The sequence below is a fragment of the Fundulus heteroclitus genome, unplaced genomic scaffold (genome assembly GCF_011125445.2).
Source record: "Fundulus heteroclitus isolate FHET01 unplaced genomic scaffold, MU-UCD_Fhet_4.1 scaffold_91, whole genome shotgun sequence".
NCBI classification, from domain to species: domain Eukaryota; kingdom Metazoa; phylum Chordata; class Actinopteri; order Cyprinodontiformes; family Fundulidae; genus Fundulus; species Fundulus heteroclitus.
In genome coordinates, this window is record NW_023397373.1 from 409,675 (window position 1) to 427,673 (window position 17,999).

Consider the following 17,999-nt stretch of genomic DNA (forward strand, 5'->3'; position numbering starts at 1 on the left):
ACTGTCTCTCTTATCATTGCAGAAGGCCTGCAGAGATAAACTCTTTTTCCAAGACCTGAACTGAACTGTGTGAATGGCGTTGTATTATCTTGAATGTCACATCATAATTGGTTTCTAATTAGGGACCTCCCTGAACACAATAAAGAGAGAGGAAGCACAGGGTGTGTTTTCAGAGCAGTAAGAAGTTGTAACTGAGCACATCCCTGCTGTTCTCCTCTCAAATAAAACCAAACTAATGCTTGTTGTCTTTCTTCCTTGTGTTGTTTAATGAATGTTTTAGGTATTTGAACCTGACACGTTTCCAACCACTTACCTCTGTGAATCAACATTTTCATCTCTGACTGTAATGAAGAACACATGCAGAGCTTGTTTACAAGTGGAAGATGATCTTAGAGTTTGTTTGTCATCCATGCCTCCAAGAATAAACTGTGTTGGGAGAGACAGGCTCATCCTTCTCACTAATTCTCAAGAGGTTATTGATGTCATTGATGAATGGCTTGACTGTGTAACAAAGCCTAAAGCAGATATTGATAACTGGGAGTTGGTTCCACAGGAGAGGAGCCTGATAGCTAAAGGATCTGCCTCCCATTCTGGTTTTAGAGACTTTAGGAACCACCAGCAGACCTGCAGTCTGAGAGCGAAGTGCTCTGTTAGGAACATACGGGGTAATCAGAGCTCTGATATATGGGGAGTGGTGTCCTAGTGGTTAGAGCAGTGTGCTTATGCTCTGAGAAGGATGCAAGTACCCAGTTCAATCTCAAGTGCCAGCACTCTGGGTCCCTGAACAAGACCCTTAACCCATGATTGGTCCCCAGGTGCCACACAGTGGCAGCCCACTGCTCCACAAGGAAATGGGTTAAGATGCTGAAGTGAATTTCTCCATTGTGAGATCCACTGGGGGCAGCACATCCTCCCCAACCCGGAGGAGGCATTCTACTAGTGATGGTGAGATGAAGCCTCATGAGGCATTGAACCACTTGAGCCAACTGGTTCGAGAAAGGGTTCATTTCTTGATGCTTCATGTGCACACGACACCACCTACTGGCCAGGTGTATAATCACAGCCAGCTGTATCTTAACACGTGTGATGCATTGAATTTTTGTCTATTATGGCTCTTGGGAATGACTTCACAAAAGGTGTAGGACGAAATAATTTGTCAACATAAATTTTGTATACACGTGTGTATAATAAAATATTGTTTGAATGTATTCTCTGTGTGTAATTATTCCCAAAATAGTAGTGACGTGATATGGCATGGTGTGTAATAATGTTTTTCTGTGACTCTAGAAAAATGGCATGGGCTTAATCAGGCAGAGGACAGTGAAAGTGCTTGTGGAACTAGGGAGGGGGTAGTGAATAGGTTAATGGTTGAGTAACTTGGATGATTTCATGCATTTTTATTAAGAAACAACAATTTCCCCACAGTTTTTGGTTTCAAATGATTTCTCTTTTTTATACTACTTCTCCAGCCTTTGAAAAGACACGCTCACATGGCACAGATGATGCCGGGGTGCATAAATAAATAAGTGCAAGTATGTACAGATTGGGTTACTGTGACCAATGAAAAATGGCATGGGCCCAGTACTATACGGTCCCACATTTTCCCCTCAGCAGCAACACTGAAGCACACAGAGGTTCCCGCTGCGTCTTTACGCACGATCCAGCTGCTGATGTCTCCTCTCTTTTCAGCTCAATGCAATTCTAGACAGTAACAGTTTATAACCTATATCACCTTTCACAGCAACAGGTTTCTCATCTCAGTCGACCAGACAAATCTCTATTGCTCTCCTCAGTGCGCTCTGGGCGGTGAGGTGGGTGGATTTTACCCGATGGTGCGCTGCGTGCGAGGGATAAACAGGGTGGAAATGCATAAATAAAAACTGTAAAGGGCTCCTATACAGTGATCATAGGAGCTGACCAGTCTGAGATCAGCCTCCTGATGTTACAAGTTCTTTAAAATGACTCTTAAAAGTGCGCACCCAAATTACAAGTAACGTAATTTTGTTCACCTGAATTAAAGCGCAAAGCAGCAGCTCACCGAAGCGCCACGGTTCTGTTTTGTTTAAAACAAAAGATCATGAAGCACAGCCATAACTCTCCTAGTGACTTTAATTGGCACACTTTGCTACGGGTGTGAGGACATTAAACGTAGTGATTCACGTTTTGAATGGTGAACGGTGATAAAAGCTTCTGGGTTCGAGGGAAAGGAGGGGGGAGAGGAGCAAGCGCTGAGGCACAGAAATACGGTGCATGTAGTTAAAAAATGCAGAATTAATAAAAACAACTTATAACCAGACGTAGTGTTTTAAACTGCATCTGGTGAGCAGAACTGTTTTATGATCCAGAGTGAAGCCATCACTGGTTCTGAATGAAGGCTTTATCTGGCAGCAGCTCCCCCCCCCCCCCCCTTCCCCTCCTGCGTATATGTAGTACAGGAACTTGCCGGCTCACTTTCACCGCTGGTTAAGACTAAAATTATTCATAACTCTGATCGCTCTTCCTGCTGCTCTGTTAACATGAACTGCAGCAGGAATTACTGATGGCCACAAGCTGTGAAAGAAGCTGAAACATCTCAGCAGAAGGCAGAGTTTTTATCGTCCGCTGCCCAGATGGGCGTTGGGATTTTTATGCGTGAAAAATGCCATGTTTGCGTGTGACCGTGTGAAGTCAGTGACGGTCAATGCGTGATAGTTGAGAGCACTGATCTCCTATCGATCTATCTCTCTCCTAAACTCTCCAAACACCAAACTAACTGTCTCAAACTAAATAACCACTATCCAAACTCTGCTATCCAAACTATCAAATCTCTATCCACTCTCTCAACTGACCGCGACTCGCCTACAACAACCCACATTTTGAATGGAGCCTGTGGGGTTTCTAAAAGCTGTCAAACCCCGCTCCAAAATCTGAACCACTTCCCGAAGCAGTCACGTGGTACAGCCGGGCAGCGAGGCTTCAGACGTCATCGTTTTCGGCTCCTCCCCTAAATGAAGCAAGCCTCGATACGCGCATTGCAGAAACTTCCCCTCCATTACTCGACACACGCCTCGAAGCCTCGGCACATCACGTAACATCACTACAGGAGCTCAAAGAGCGGCAGGACGCAGCAGAGGAGACACCAATGATGGGGGATGTTTTCCAGCCCAGAGTTCTGCTGCACCCATCAGGTTTGGAGATTTCCTTCTTCATGCTAACTGTGTGGATGGAGCTAAAGTTTAGGAGCCGTTTTCAGCAGCTGATGGATTCCTCCTCTTCATCAGAACTCGTTGCAGGGTTTCCCCCAGAAAACTGGCTAAGCCTGCAGCTCTGCTTAGGAGGTGCTAATGCTAGCTTAGCATGTAGCATAGAAGGTGCTAATGCTAGTTTAGCATGTAGCACATGGGATGCTAAAGCATGTAGCAACATTCAGCATCAAGTTCTTTTTGTTTGTCTGGCTGGTAAAGTTCCCCCAAACATCACCTTTTCACTGACTGAAATGTTACTTGAGTTAAAGTCTTAAAGTATCTGAAATGTCTTGTACTTAAGTATGAAAATTACTGTAAAAATCGATGTACTCAAGTAATGTAATGAAAAGTATAAGTTAAAAGTAAAACAAAGCAAATGCAGTTTGAATGACATTTTTTAAATTTTGGTAAACTTTGAAAGTCAAATTCACTTAAAATAATATAAACAACCAAGTACAGGAAAAATTTAGACCAAGTTTAGACAGAAAATCCAACCTGTTTGTAATCTCTCTCTCTCTCTCTCTCTCTCTCTCTCTCTCTCTCTCTCTCTCTCTCTCTGTCTCTCTCTGTCTCTCGCTTTTTTTGTAACGAGTAACTAAACCAAACATTTAAAATGTATCGGAGTAAGTAAGTACAGAAGTGAAGTATTTTTACTTTGTCACTATACAACACTTCTGGTGATGACACAAGCTGCTGAGTTCTGAGGTAGTTGGAGTTTACAGAGGGATTTATGAGGGAGGCTGAAAAGAAAAGATTTACAATAGTCAAGACGGAGGTGATGAGGCTGTGGATGAGGACAGAGGCAGTGTGCGTGGTGAGGGAGGAACGGTGGCGGTTAATGTTGCATAAGTAGGAGTATGCAGACCTGCTAATGTTATTTATGTGTGGCTGAAAGGATAGGGAGGAGTCGAGGATGACACCCAGACTCTTGACCTGAGGGGAGGGGGAGACCAAGGAGTTGTTAATGGGTGAACATTGATTTTGGATAGGGTGGAATTGGTGGCAACGAGGAGGCGTACGGTTTTATCACTGTTTGGTTCACCTTAAACTAGTCTTTAATTTCAAATAAGCAGTTAGTAAGGGTTCGATTCTGTTCATAACTTTTATGGACAGAATTTCTAGGCCCAGCCAAGGTGTTGAGGGTATCCGTTTTGGTGGCCTTAGGATTGCGTCTCTGCTATTCGCGGATGACGTGGTCCTATTGGCTTCATCAGGGCGTGATCTACAGCTCTCACTAGATCGGTTCGCAGCCGGGTGCGAAGCGGCCGGGATGGAAATCAGTGCCTCTAAATCCGAGACCATGGTCTTGAACCAGAAAAGGGTAGAGTGCCTTCTCCGGGTTGGGGAGGATGTGCTGCCCCTAGTGGAGGAGTTCAACTATCTTGGGGTCTTGTTCACGAATGAGGGGAAGATGGAGCGGGAGATCGACAGGCGGATTGGTGCGGCGTCTGCTGTGAAGCGGGCGCTGTACCGATCTGTTGTGGTGAAGAGATTTACTGGTCGATCTACGTTCCTACCCTCATCTATGGTCATGAGCTTTGGGTCGTGACCGAAAGAACGAGATCCCGGATACAAGCGGCCGAAATGAGTTTTCTCCGTAGTGTGTCTGGGCTCTCCCTTAGAGATAGGGTGAGGAGCTCAGTCATCCGGGGAGCACTCAGGGTAGAGCCGCTGCTCCTCCACGTTGAGAGGAGCCAGTTGAGGTGGCTCGGGCATCTGGTTAGGATGCCTCCTGAACGCCTCCCTGGTGAGGTGTTCCGGGCACGTCCCACCGGGAGGAGGCCCAGGGGAAGACCCAGGACACGCTGGAGGGACTATGTCTCTCGGCTGGCCTGGGAACGCCTTGGGATTCCCCCAGAGGAGCTGGCTCAATAGCGTACCGCAAGCGAGCTCTTTTTAGAAACGTAACGTCACGATGACGTCACATCACGTGGTACGCAGTAGGGCAAGCTTGCATAGTCCGCCGCTGTTTCGCTGTAAAAGAGACGTGTGTTACCCTTGGTTTTACTCGTAAAACGACTGCTTTTTCCAAATCTAAGACCATGGTTTTTAAACATTGTTGCTATGGAACGTGCAACAGCGACTCGAGGTACACTGATCGGCCGCATAAGACAAACATTAAACATATACCGATCCCTGGACGGTGATTACAAACAAAAAACGGCCGATAAACTCCCATGCCCCCTCCAGAATCCTGCCGAGGGTATAGAGCTGGTCCAGTGTTCCATGGCCAGGACGAAAACCACACTGCTCTTCCTGAATCCGAGATTCAACTATCTGACGGATCCTCCTTTCCAGAACCCCTGAATAGACCTTACCAGGGAGGCTTAAGAGTGTGATTCCTCTGTAGTTGGAACACACCCTCCGGTCCCCTTTTTAATTAGGGGGACCACCACCCCAGTCTGCCAATCCAGGGGAACTGCCCCCGATGTCCACGCAGTGCTGCAGAGCCACGTTAACCAACACAGCCCCACAACATCCAGAGCCTTAAGGTACTCAGGGCGAATCTCATCCACCTCGGGGCCTTGCCACCGAGGAGCTTTTTAACAACCTCAGCACCAGAGATGGGAGAACCCGACCCAGAGTCCTCAGGCTCTGCTTCCGCAATGGAAGACGTGTTGGTGGGATTAAGGAGGTCTTCGAAGTATTCCGCCCACCGAAACACGACGTCCCGAGTTGAGGTCAGCAGCTCACCACCCCCGCTGTAAACAGTGTTGGTACTGCACTGCTTCCCCCTTTCTGAGACGCCAGATAGTGGACCAGAATCGATTCGAAGCCGTACGGAAGTCTTTCTACATGGCCTCTCCGAACTCTTCCCACGCCCGAGTTTTTGCCTCGGCGACCAGCCGAGCCGCCCGCCGCTTTGACTGCCGCTACACATCAGCTGCTTCCAGAGTCCCACAGGCCAAAAAAGCCCGGTAGGACTCCTTCTTCAGCTTGACGGCTTCCCTCACCGCTGGTGTCCACCAACGGGTTCGAGGGTTGCCGGCGCGACATGCACTGACAACCTTGCGGCCACAGATCCGACTAGCTGCCTCAACAATAGAGGCGCGGAACATAGTCCATTCAGACTCAATGTCCCCCGCCTCCCTCGGGACGTGTTTAAAGTTCTCCCGGAGGTGGGAGTTAAAGCTCCGTCTAGCGGGGGACTCTGCCAAATGTACCAAGCAAACCCACACAGAACGTTGGGGCCTGCCCGGTCGGACCGGCTTCCTCCCCCGCCATCGGAGCCAACTCACCACCAGGTAGTGGTCGGTGGAGAGCTTCGCCCCTCTCTTCACTCGAGTGTCCAAGACATGCGGCCGCAGATCAGATGAAACGACAACAAAGTCGATCATTGAACTGCGACCTAGGGTGTCCTGGTGCCAAGAGCACAAATGGACACCCTTATGCTTGAACATGGTGTTTGTGATGGACAATCCATGACGAGCACAGAAGTCCAATGTCACACCACTCGAGTTCAGATCAGGTGGGCCATTCCTCCCAACCATGCCCCTCCAGGTCCCATTGTCATTGCCCACGTGAGTGTTGAAGTCCCCCAGCAGAACGAGGGAGTCCCCAGGAGGGGCACTCTGCAGTACCCCTTCCAAGGACTCCAAAAAGGGTGGGTAATCTGAACTGCTGTTTGGCGCATATGCGCAAACAACAGTCAGAACCCGTCCCCCCACACGAATGCGGAGGGAGGCCACCCTCTGGTTCACCGGGGAAAACCCCAACGTGCAGGCACCGAGATGAGGGGCAACAAGTATGCCCACCCCAGCTCGGCGTCTCTCACCAGGGGCAACTCCAGAGTGGAAGAATGTCCAGCCCCTCTCAAGGAGACTGGTTCCAGAGCCAGAGCAGTGCGTCGAGGTGAGTCCGACTATTTCTAGTCGGAACCTCTCAACCTCGTGCACAAGCTCAGGCTCCTTCCCCACCAGAGAGGTGACATTCCACGTCCCAAGAGCTTGGACATACCCAGTGAATGTCCTTAGTTTTGGTACACAAGTCTAAGTTGGGGACCAAGTAAAGTTTGTGGTCAGCATTGCGATAGGCTAACATTGAGGAGGTTTGTAGGTGTATGTGAGACTGACGTAGCCAAAAACTGACATTCAATACTGACTTAAGCCTATACATGTTAGCTCTTTCAGTTATTGGAAGGTTTAATTGTGAAACACTGCTTTATTTACACACCTAATTCCCTCTTTTCTAAAAGTTGTAAAAACATTGCATTAGTGCTTGTATCTGTCCACTGTTGCCACGGCTACAATAAGATGGGGATGGGGTGGTCAACATGACGTCTTTGATCAGTTTCAGTCTCATCTGTTGACATCGTTGTAACATTGTAAAGATCTAGTTGTTCATAAAGCATGTAATGTGTTTCAGTGTTGGCTGCAGATGTTAAAGAAGAGGCTCCTGAAGAACAGAGTCCTGAGGGGGAGCAGCAGGAGTCAGAGCCCCTCCACATAAAGGAGGAACAGGAGGAACCCGGGGCCCGTCAGGAAGGAGAGCAGCTCCTTGTGAAAGAGGAGACTGATAGCAGGTTTCCATTAACTGCTGCTCCTATCAACAGTAAGGATTTCTTTACTTTGTTTCTGTGTCCTGTGTTGCAGCTAAAGGCCAAAACACTCTGGATTGAGTGGCATCCAATAGAATAGTCAAACTTCTACATTTAAGTAAAATGACATCTCCTTCCACTTATTTTATCACTGTATTTTTCTGATTATAAAGGACACTTAAAGTCCTTAAATGTTCTGAAAATATAATGGTGCGCCTTTGTCAGGTTCAAATACCTAAAACATTCATCAAACACAAAAAGGAAAGACAACTGATTATCTTTTCTTGCAAGGAGAACACCACAGAGATGCGTTCAGTTACATTTCAACTGTTCTGAAGCAAAGTATGCTGCTGCCTTACTTTTTATTATTTCAGAAAAGGGAGGTCCGTAGTTACATTGCAGAGTTTAAGGAAGGGGGAGACGTACTTCAGTGTGACCTTTGACATCATAAACTTGCAGTTCAGGTATGCAAAACAACCTTAACAATTGAGCATTCATTGATCAGGAAAAGGAGTATCAACAGATGGCTGGCTGTAATTCATCACAGATAAGATAGTGCTTGCAAACACAACCAACATTTATGGTGAGACTGTTTCTTGCACCAGGCCTTACTCTGTAACATAGGAGACAGAGATATCAGTCATCTGAAAAACACTTTGTCTGAATGAACTCGGGTCCTGCGCCTTCTGATGACGTCACTATACATGGTTGGTTTAACGTTTGCTCAATTGTGCAAAATATTGTAATTGGTCTGGACAACTTATAAAAGTAATTATAGCGGGGTGTAGGTATTATTCGAGAGCGGGATTGCGGTTTGTAAACGGACAATTTTACGAAGAAATTCACCATGGTCCTTGCGCCTCACGATGACGTCGTCAGAGCGTAGCCTACTGCGCAGCTCATATCGCGCAGCTCTTGATGGCGTAGGCTAAAGCATCTACAGGTAGGCGTAATACAGCACCGATAGCCACTCGACTACTTAAACATGGGGAAATGCAAGTTCAATCACAAATGGCTAGAAAACAATGAATATTCTTGGTTACGGTCGGTGCCTGGCAGCGCTTGTGAAGCTAGCTGCATTGTATGTCGGAAGAATTTCAAACTTGGGACAATGGGGATCAGAGCAGTTGAATCTAACGTACAGAGTAAAAAACATAAAGACTATGTAAAAGCACGCCAGCAGCCTGCAATTGCTAGTTTCTGCTCCACCGTTTCCACCGCAAGCCATGATGTTAACAGTACAACGCTGAATGTTACAATAGGAAATCCACAGCCTGCAACAAGCGTTCCATCTGACCTCCGAGCAATCTGTGGCTCTACGCCAACACTCCGAGCAGAGGTGATTTGGGTGCTGAGGACCGGGACAAGCCACCATTCATGCAGGTCTAATGACGCGATTGAGGAAGTGTTCAAAGCAATGTTTCCAGATTCGGGGCTTGTACAGTCATTTACCTGTGGAAAAGACAAAACCAGATACGTAGCTAAATTTGGATTGCCGCCATATATAAAAAAAGAGCTCATCACCGAAGTCCAAAAATGCGGTGCGTTTGTGCTTATGTTCGACGAGACACTGAACCAGACAACCAAAACCAAGCAACTGGACTTGCATGTGCGTTATTGGTTAAATGACCACGTCCAGTCTAGATTCTATGGATCCACAGTTCATGGGCCATGCAACTGCCGAGGACCTACTTCAGCATTTCAAAGTAAGTATGCCATATATTTGTATACCTTTTGTATATTATTATATAGTTTACTGATTTGTGAAGTTATTAACAACTATGGATATGCCACTATACATTAATTAGACAAATTGAAATAAAATTAATTAAAAGAAATTACAAACAGCCAGCTTGAGTTTTAGAAAGGTAGTAGAGTCTGGTGTTTACCTGTCAATATGTTTAAATAATATATAGCCTACACTATGGCTATAGGGGTAGCCGACATTGCTTACTTTGTGAAATAGTATTCATTTATTTTTATCTTATCCAGTCTGACATTAATCTTAAGTAATGGTGTCAGAAATGAGACGTGTTGATTGTTGTATGGCTAATATCTGTAATGTCTTTTTTTAATTTCCAGGCTGACCTGAGACATTTGGTTTCTATCTCAATGGATGGACCAAATGTCAATTGGAAGTTTTTTTCAATGCTCCAAAAGGAGCATGCAGAGACATTTGGAAGTGCCCAGCTGATTGTGGTGGGGAGTTGTGGGCTTCACACACTCCACAATACCTTTAAAAGTGGCTTCTGTGTCTGGCAGCTGGAGAAAGTGCTCAGGGCATTGCATACACTCTTTCTTAATACCCCTGGTAGAAGAGAAGATTTCTGCACTTTGACCAAGACATCTGTGTTTCCCCTACCGTTCTGTGGGCATTGCTGGATAGAAAACCTACCTGTCGTCGACAGGGCTATTACCATATGGCCAATGATGGTGATGTATGTGGATGCAGTGACGCAGAAAATACTTCCAAACCCCAGAACATCATCCTATGACACTCTGGCAGAGGCACGGAATGACCCTCTCATAATGGCCAAGTTGCACTTCTTCATGGCTGTCTCTAGGACCTTAACTACCTTTTTGACTAAATATGAAACAGATGAGCCTGTGATGCCATTCATCAGTAAAGATATGACTGTTCTCATGAAGGTAATGTATAACATTCCATGGAGAAAGTGTATGAAATTATTATTTTTATTATTATGTATTGTTATTTATGTTGTACTGTATATGTTCTCAGAGCCTACTGAAGGGGTTCATCAAAGCAGAGATCCTTAATGACATCACAGCACTGCAAATGGTCAAACTGGACACAACTGCCAAGGAAGCAAGGGCTCGCCTAAAGGACGTGGACGTTGGATTAGGAGCAGAAGAAGTCCTAAAGGTAAAGGCAAAGGTGTCAAATATCAAACAATGGTTTAGGTACAGGAAATCAAAACTTTATTTTTGCATAAACTTTTAGCCAGTTTCACAGGCCCTCTTCCCCTCTTCCTGCTAGGAACTCCAGACTAGCCCCAAGAGCAGTGTAGGTGAGCTCAGTGTGTTGGCATTTAGAAAGGACTGCATGGACTGTTTGACCAATATTGTCAAGAAAATGCAAGACAAGAGCCCACTAAAGTACACCATTGTGAGGCAAATGGCATGTTTGGACCCAACGAACATGTTCTCAGACCCCCGACTTGTGCTCTGAAAGAATGAAAGAAGTTGTTCAGAGGTTTCTGCATGATCACCAGCTGTCAGGAGGCGTCTCTGCTGGTACTTTAGAAGTCTGTCAGAATGTACATTGTCACACTTACTTAATGTGATTTTTTTTTTTTTTTGTGGTTTGTCTGTCTGTCTAAACTTTTTCATTACATTGATTGATTTTTCTTTTAATTATTATTTTGTTTTAATCTGTTTTGCAACAGGTGATGTGATTGTCCAACAATTTGGAAATTTCTTGTCTCTGGAGGCGAAAGATGAATCATTCTCCTCTTTCCAACCCATGCGTACAAGACTGGACGTTTTCTTGCATGGACACCTCCATCAATCCTACCCTGAACTCTGGGCTTTTCTGTAAATAAGGAGGTAGAGGCTGATAACATGAAGGAGGACACAGTGGTTGCTCAGAGGATGATATGTGACTACGTTTCTGTCTGTGGGGGGGTTTTCAAAGTACCTCTGACTAAGGAGCTTTTGGAAGCTGCAGCGTCAGCTAGGTCTCAATATCGGCTACATCTGGACCAAGAAAAGAGAAAGCATGCGAGCAATGCTCAAAGAGAAAAGAGAAAAGGTGCAGAAGACCACATTGAGCAGCTCAAAAAGAAGAAGACAATACTGATTGAGTTAGCAAACAGCCTAGAAAAAGATGCAGACAAACTAGCAGAGCAAGCTGAGGGTAAATCAGGCACATGCATGGCCCAGCTAATCACCAAGTCAAACATACTCAGAAAAAGATACAAAGAAAAATTCACAGAACTAAAAGAGGTTGAGAAAGAGCTGGAAGATAAATCAGCAGAACTCAGGCATATGCCATAATGTCAAATCAGGCATTGTCTCCCTCCTCTTTACCTTCCCGCCTCTCTGTTTCAAGTGTTCATATGTTCATTTGTGCACATGCACATTGTTATAAATGGTACACTCTTGAGGGAAGGCTTTCCCAAGTGCCAAGTTGTCTAATAATATTATTATTTTATCTTTTAATTTTGGTTGATTCAAAAGTTGTAACACAAGTTGTGTTATGTGACAACTGAGGAGGAAGAGTGGCAACCATCTTTCAGTCTGATTTAATAATTAGTCCCAGGCCAATTAATAACTACAGTTCTTTTGAACATTTAACCCTCAGTTTCCCTCATCCAAACTGCAAAGCAATAAAACCTCTTCTGTTTGTTGTTTTGTATCGTCCACCAGGCCCTTACACTCAGTTTTTGGATGAGTTGTCAGATTTCTTATCTGATTTGGTGTTAAATACTGATAAGGCTATTATAGTGGGTGATTTTAACATCCATGTTGACACAGAATGTGATAACCTTAGTGTAGCCTTTAAAACTATCCTAGATTCAATTGGTTTTGCTCAAAATGTGCATAAACCGACGCACTCTTGGCTCCATACTTTAGACCTTGTGCTGACATATGGCATTGATTGTGAAGAATTAACAGTATTTCCTCACAACCCTGTCCTATCTGATCATTTTTTAATAACATTTGAGTTTAATCTAACTGAGTTCTCCACCCCCAAAAGAGGGTTCCATTATAGTAGATCTTTATCGGATAATGCTGTATCAAAACTTAAAGAGTCTGTCCCCTTTTTAATATCCTCCGTATTGCAGAAATGCCCTGTAGATGGCAGCAATGTTGTTTCTTCCAATTCACAAATAGATGTCTTTGTAAACGGTATGACTTCGTCATTGCGTTCTGCATTAGACAATGTAGCTCCCTTGAAAAAGAAGGTGATTATTCACAGGAAGCTGGCTCCTTGGTTTAATTCAGAGCTGCGCTCCTTGAAGCACAATGTTAGGAAATTGGAGAGAAAATGGCGCTCTACACACCAAGAGGAATCCTACCTAATCTGGAAGAACAGTCTATTGTTGTATAACAAGACCCTTCGCAGAGTTAGAGCAGCATATTTTTCATCATTAATTGAGGAGAATAAGAATAATCCTAGATTTCTCTTCAGTACAGTTGCCAAACTTACCCAGAGCCACAGCTCTGTTGATCCATCCATTCCCTTAGCTCTTAGCAGTAATGATTTTATGGGATTCTTCATAAATAAAATTGATTCCATTAAAAATAAAATAATTGGCATCCTCCCAAACATGATTACCTCGTCCTCAGTAAGTGAGGCAGCATTGGAGGAATCCTTAGAACCTGCACAGTGTCTGAACTGTTTAAAAGCAGTAGAGCTTTCTGAGCTATCTAAAATTTTAGCTTCATCTAAACCTTCTACCTGTATGTTAGTCCCAATCCCAACCAAGTTGTTTAAGGAGGTATTCCCTCTGATCAGTGGTCCTATTTTAGACATGATTAATCTATCCTTGGTAAATGTATATGTACCACAGGCTTTTAAAGTAGCTGTTATTAAACCTTTACTTAAGAAACCATCTCTTGATCAAGATGAGTTAGTAAATTACAGACCTATATCTAATCTTCTTTTCTTATCTAAAATTCTTGAGAAAGTAGTTGCTAATCAACTATGTGAACATTTACAAAGTAATGACCTACTTGAGGAGTTTCAGTCAGGCTTCAGAGCTCATCATAGCACTGAAACAGCTCTGGTGAAGGTCACCAATGATATTATCATGGCCTCAGATAATGGACTTGTGTCTGTACTTGTCCTGTTAGATCTCAGTGCTGCATTTGATACAGTTGATCACAATATTCTCCTACAAAGACTTGAGCATACTGTAGGGATTAAGGGAAAAGCATTAGGCTGGTTTAAATATTATCTGTCGGACAGATTCCAGTTTGTTCATGTTAATAATAAATCTTCCTCAAACTCTAGGGTCACTTGTGGAGTACCACAGGGTTCAGTCCTTGGACCAATTCTATTTACTATATATATGATTCCGATTGGCAAAATTATCAGACAGCATGGGATTAATTTCCACTGTTATGCTGATGACACTCAGCTATATTTATCCATAAATCCTGATGAATCCAATCAGTTACTTCGACTGCAGTCATGTCTTGATGACATCAAAAGCTGGATGACTTTAAATTTCCTGCATTTAAATTCTGACAAGACAGAAGTTGTAATCTTTGGGCCAGAGTCTTCAAAAAATAAAGTTCTTAATCAATCACTTAATCTGGATGGCATTAACTTGGCCTCTGGTAATAAAGTTAAAAATCTTGGTGTTGTTTTCGACCAAGACATGTCATTTAAATCCCATATTAAACAGGTTTCCAGAGTTTCCTTTTTTCACCTCCGGAATATCGCCAAAATTAGAAACATTCTGTCCAGGAGTGATGCTGAAAAACTATACCATGCATTTGTTACTTCAAGGCTGGACTATTGTAATTCTTTACTATCAGGAAGTCCACAAAATGCAGTTCGAAGTCTTCAGCTGATTCAAAATGCTGCGGCAAGAGTTCTGATGAAAATCGACAAGAGGGATCATATTTCTCCAATTTTAGCTTCCCTTCATTGGCTTCCTGTTAAATCAAGAATAGAATTTAAAATTCTCCTTCTAACGTATAAAGCCCTTAATAATCAAGCTCCATCATATATCAAAGCTCTGATTACCCCGTATGTTCCTAACAGAGCACTTCGCTCTCAGACTGCAGGTCTGCTAGTGGTTCCTAGAGTCTCTAAAAGTAGAATGGGAGGCAGATCCTTTAGCTATCAGGCTCCTCTCCTGTGGAACCAACTCCCAGTTTTGGTCCGTGAGGCAGACGCCCTATCTATTTTTAAGACTAATGTTAAAACTTTCCTTTTTGACAAAGCTTATAGTTAGAGTGGCTCATACCCTGAGCTATCTCTATAGTTGTGCTGTGATAGGCCTAGGCTGCTGGAGGACATCAGGGTCTAATTTTCTCACTCTACTGATTTCTACTGTTCTTCAGTCTACTGTTCTCCAGTTTTGCATTGTATTACATTGAAATGACTGTCGTCATTTCAGCTTTTAACTTTTTGCTCTCTCTCTCTTTTTCTTCATAGTAGGTACACCTGGTCTGGCGTTCTGTTAACTGTGACATCATCCAGAGAAGACGGCTCACCCGCTACTACCATCTAATGTAGAACAGATTACTAGATCAATGTGTGCTTCTGTGCTTTTTTGTCTCTCTTGTTGTGTCTCTGCTCTGTCTTCCGTAACCCCAGTCGGTCGAGGCAGATGACCGTTCATACTGAGCCCGGTTCTGCCGGAGGTTTTCCTTCCCGTTAATGGGGAGTTTTTCTTCCCACTGTCGCTTCATGCTTGCTCAGTATGAGGGATTGCAGCAAAGCCATGTACAATGCAGACAACTCTCCCTGTTGCTCTACGGTTCCCCAGGAGTGAATGCTGCTTGTCGGGACTTTGATGCAATCAACTGGTTTCCTTATATAGGACATTTTTGACCAATCTGTATAATCTGACCCAATCTGTATAATATGATTGAACTTGATTTTGTAAAGTGCCTTGAGATGACATGTTTCATGATTTGGCGCTATATAAATAAAATTGAATTGAATTGAATGTAAATGTCTTTGCACTTTGAAAGCAGCTGAAATTGTAATTTATTTGTTTATTTTTGTTCTGAAGGAACAGTATTTTATATATTTACTTCATTTTATAAGCATTTGTTCATGGGACCTAAATGTTCTGAAAATATTGTAATAAATATAGGACTGTAATGACATGTTTGTTGTCTTTTCGCATTACACACATTTAGCTGATGTTCTTAAACTCAACCGTCATTTTGATTTGTATTTCCATCGTACGTTTGGTCTTAAATTTAATTTAGAAGTGGTATTAAAAGGTCTTAAAAATTATTAAATTTAACTTGTTTATACTTGTAGACACCCTGCTTACAACCTTTTAATAGTAATGACTAACTACGTGATAAATGCATGGTAAATAAAAATAAAACATGCAGAGAATAGTAAAATATAATATAACAGTCTTATAATCTGATGCTCTTTTATGTGTGGACATGGACATATTAGACACATTGGACAAAGCCTAACATTTTTTTTTAAAGCATGGCTGAAAAGGTCAATATCATGTTATCAGCACTTTAATTTAAAAAAGCTAGCTCTACAAAGAACAGAGTTTTTGCAGGGGTTATAACAGTCATGTAATTTTATTCTGTGTTTTACTGTTCTGCATGTTCTGTCAAAGAAGATAATCTAGCAACATTTCCTAAATATATCAGAATTAAAATGTGCCTCAGTTCAGGATGAGATCAAAATACTATCTAATGTGCATAATGTGTATCAATGTTTCCTGCAGATGTTGAGAAGAAGCTGATTGTTAAAGAAGAAGCTTCTTTAGACCACAGACCTCGTGATGACCTGCATTACCTAAAGCCCCCCCACATAAAGGAGGAACAGGAGGGAGTCTACATCAGTCTGCCAGGAGAGCAGCTCAATGGGAAGGAGGTGAATAATGCCATCAGGTTTCCAGTTGCTGCTCCTCCCATAAATACTCTGGATGATGAACAGTCTCTGCTGCTCTCACAGCTTTATCCAGACCAAATTAAAGACAGAGAGCCTCCAGAAGAGAATGATGGAGACACCAGGATACAAGATCATGGAGATGCTTCAATTTTTTTAGAGACTGAAGACACTGAGGAAGATAAAGAGGACAGTACTGTAGAGCACCCTCTGTCTGAGCTGAAACACTTGTCAGACTCTGGATATAATAAATGTTCTACAGAGAAGAAAAAATGTAGGAAAGGCTGCACAGGAGTGAAGCTTAGCTGCAAAGACTGTGGCAAAACATTTATGGGAAAATCAGCTTTAAACAAACACATGAGAGTACATACAGGAGAGAAGCCTTTCTGTTGTGATCTATGTGGACAAAGCTTTAGCCTCAAACATAATTTAAACACACACATGAGAATTCATACAGGACAGAAGCCTTTCTGTTGTAATCTATGTGGACAAAGCTTTAGGCGAAAATCACATGTAAACACACACATGAGAATCCATACAGGACAGAAGCCTTTCCGTTGTGACCGATGTGGACAAAGATTTAATCAAAAAGTAAGTTTAAACACACACATGAGAATCCATACAGGACAGAAGGCTTTTTGTTGTGATCTATGTGGAAGAAGCTTGAGCCACAAATCAGCTTTAAACACACACATGAGAATCCATACAGGACAGAAGCCTTTCTGTTGTGATCTATGTGGACAACGATTTAGCGACAAATCAACTTTAAACACACATATGAGAATCCATACAGGACAGAAGCCTTTCTGTTGTGATCTATGTGGAAGAAGCTTTAGCAACAAATCAGGTTTAAACACTCACATGAGAATCCATACAGGACAGAAGCCTTTCTGTTGTGATCTATGTGGAAGAAGCTTTAGCCACAAATCACATTTAAAGAGACACATGAGAATCCATACAGGACAGAAACCTTTTTGTTGTGATCTATGTGGACAAAGATTTAGTCACAAATCTAATTTAAAGACACACATGAGAATCCACACAGGAGAGAAGCCTTTTTGCTGTGATCTATGTGGACAGAGATTTAATCAAAAAGTCACTTTAAACACACACATGAGAATCCATACAGGACAGAAGCCTTTCTGTTGTGATCTATGTGGACAAAGGTTTAGTCAAAAATCTGGCTTAAACAAGCACAGAAAAAACCATACAATGCAAGAAATAGCAAGTTTTTTTGTATAGCATATTTCAGTACAAGGACACGTCAAAGGGCTTTACATAAAATAAAAACAGAAACAAATTGGACTACAAATTTAAATGTTTCAGTTAACGGTTTAACTAGAACAGTCAAAGGCAATCCTAAACAAGATAAGATAAGATAAGATAGTCTTTATTGATCTCACAATGGAGAAATTCACTCGTCACATCGGCTCATACAAGAAGGTGCAGAGTAGGGAAGGTGCATTCAGTTATATACAGTGAATCTTCATATATACAATGGATCAGAAAGAATACCAAAAAAAATACAAAAAAGGAAATAGGAATGGGCATATGATGTCACATTTACATTCTTAGTGGTCTATATATATATATATATATATATATATTAGGGCTGGGCAACGATTAAAATATTTAATCGCGATTAATCGCACTGATTAATCGCGAT

At 42.8% G+C, this 17,999-nt stretch overlaps 1 protein-coding gene and 1 long non-coding RNA gene across 4 annotated transcripts in view; one reads left to right on the forward strand and one right to left on the reverse strand.

Moving 5' to 3' along the window:
* LOC118562406 (NACHT, LRR and PYD domains-containing protein 12-like) overlaps nt 1–17,999 on the reverse strand; it is a 629,435-nt gene that overhangs the window by 379,106 nt on the left and 232,330 nt on the right. The window lies entirely within an intron of this gene.
* On the forward strand, nt 7,738–16,316 carry LOC118562419. Its single transcript, XR_004930610.1, has 3 exons — nt 7,738–7,775; nt 8,136–8,225; nt 16,170–16,316. It is a non-coding gene; the product is annotated as an uncharacterized LOC118562419 (long non-coding RNA).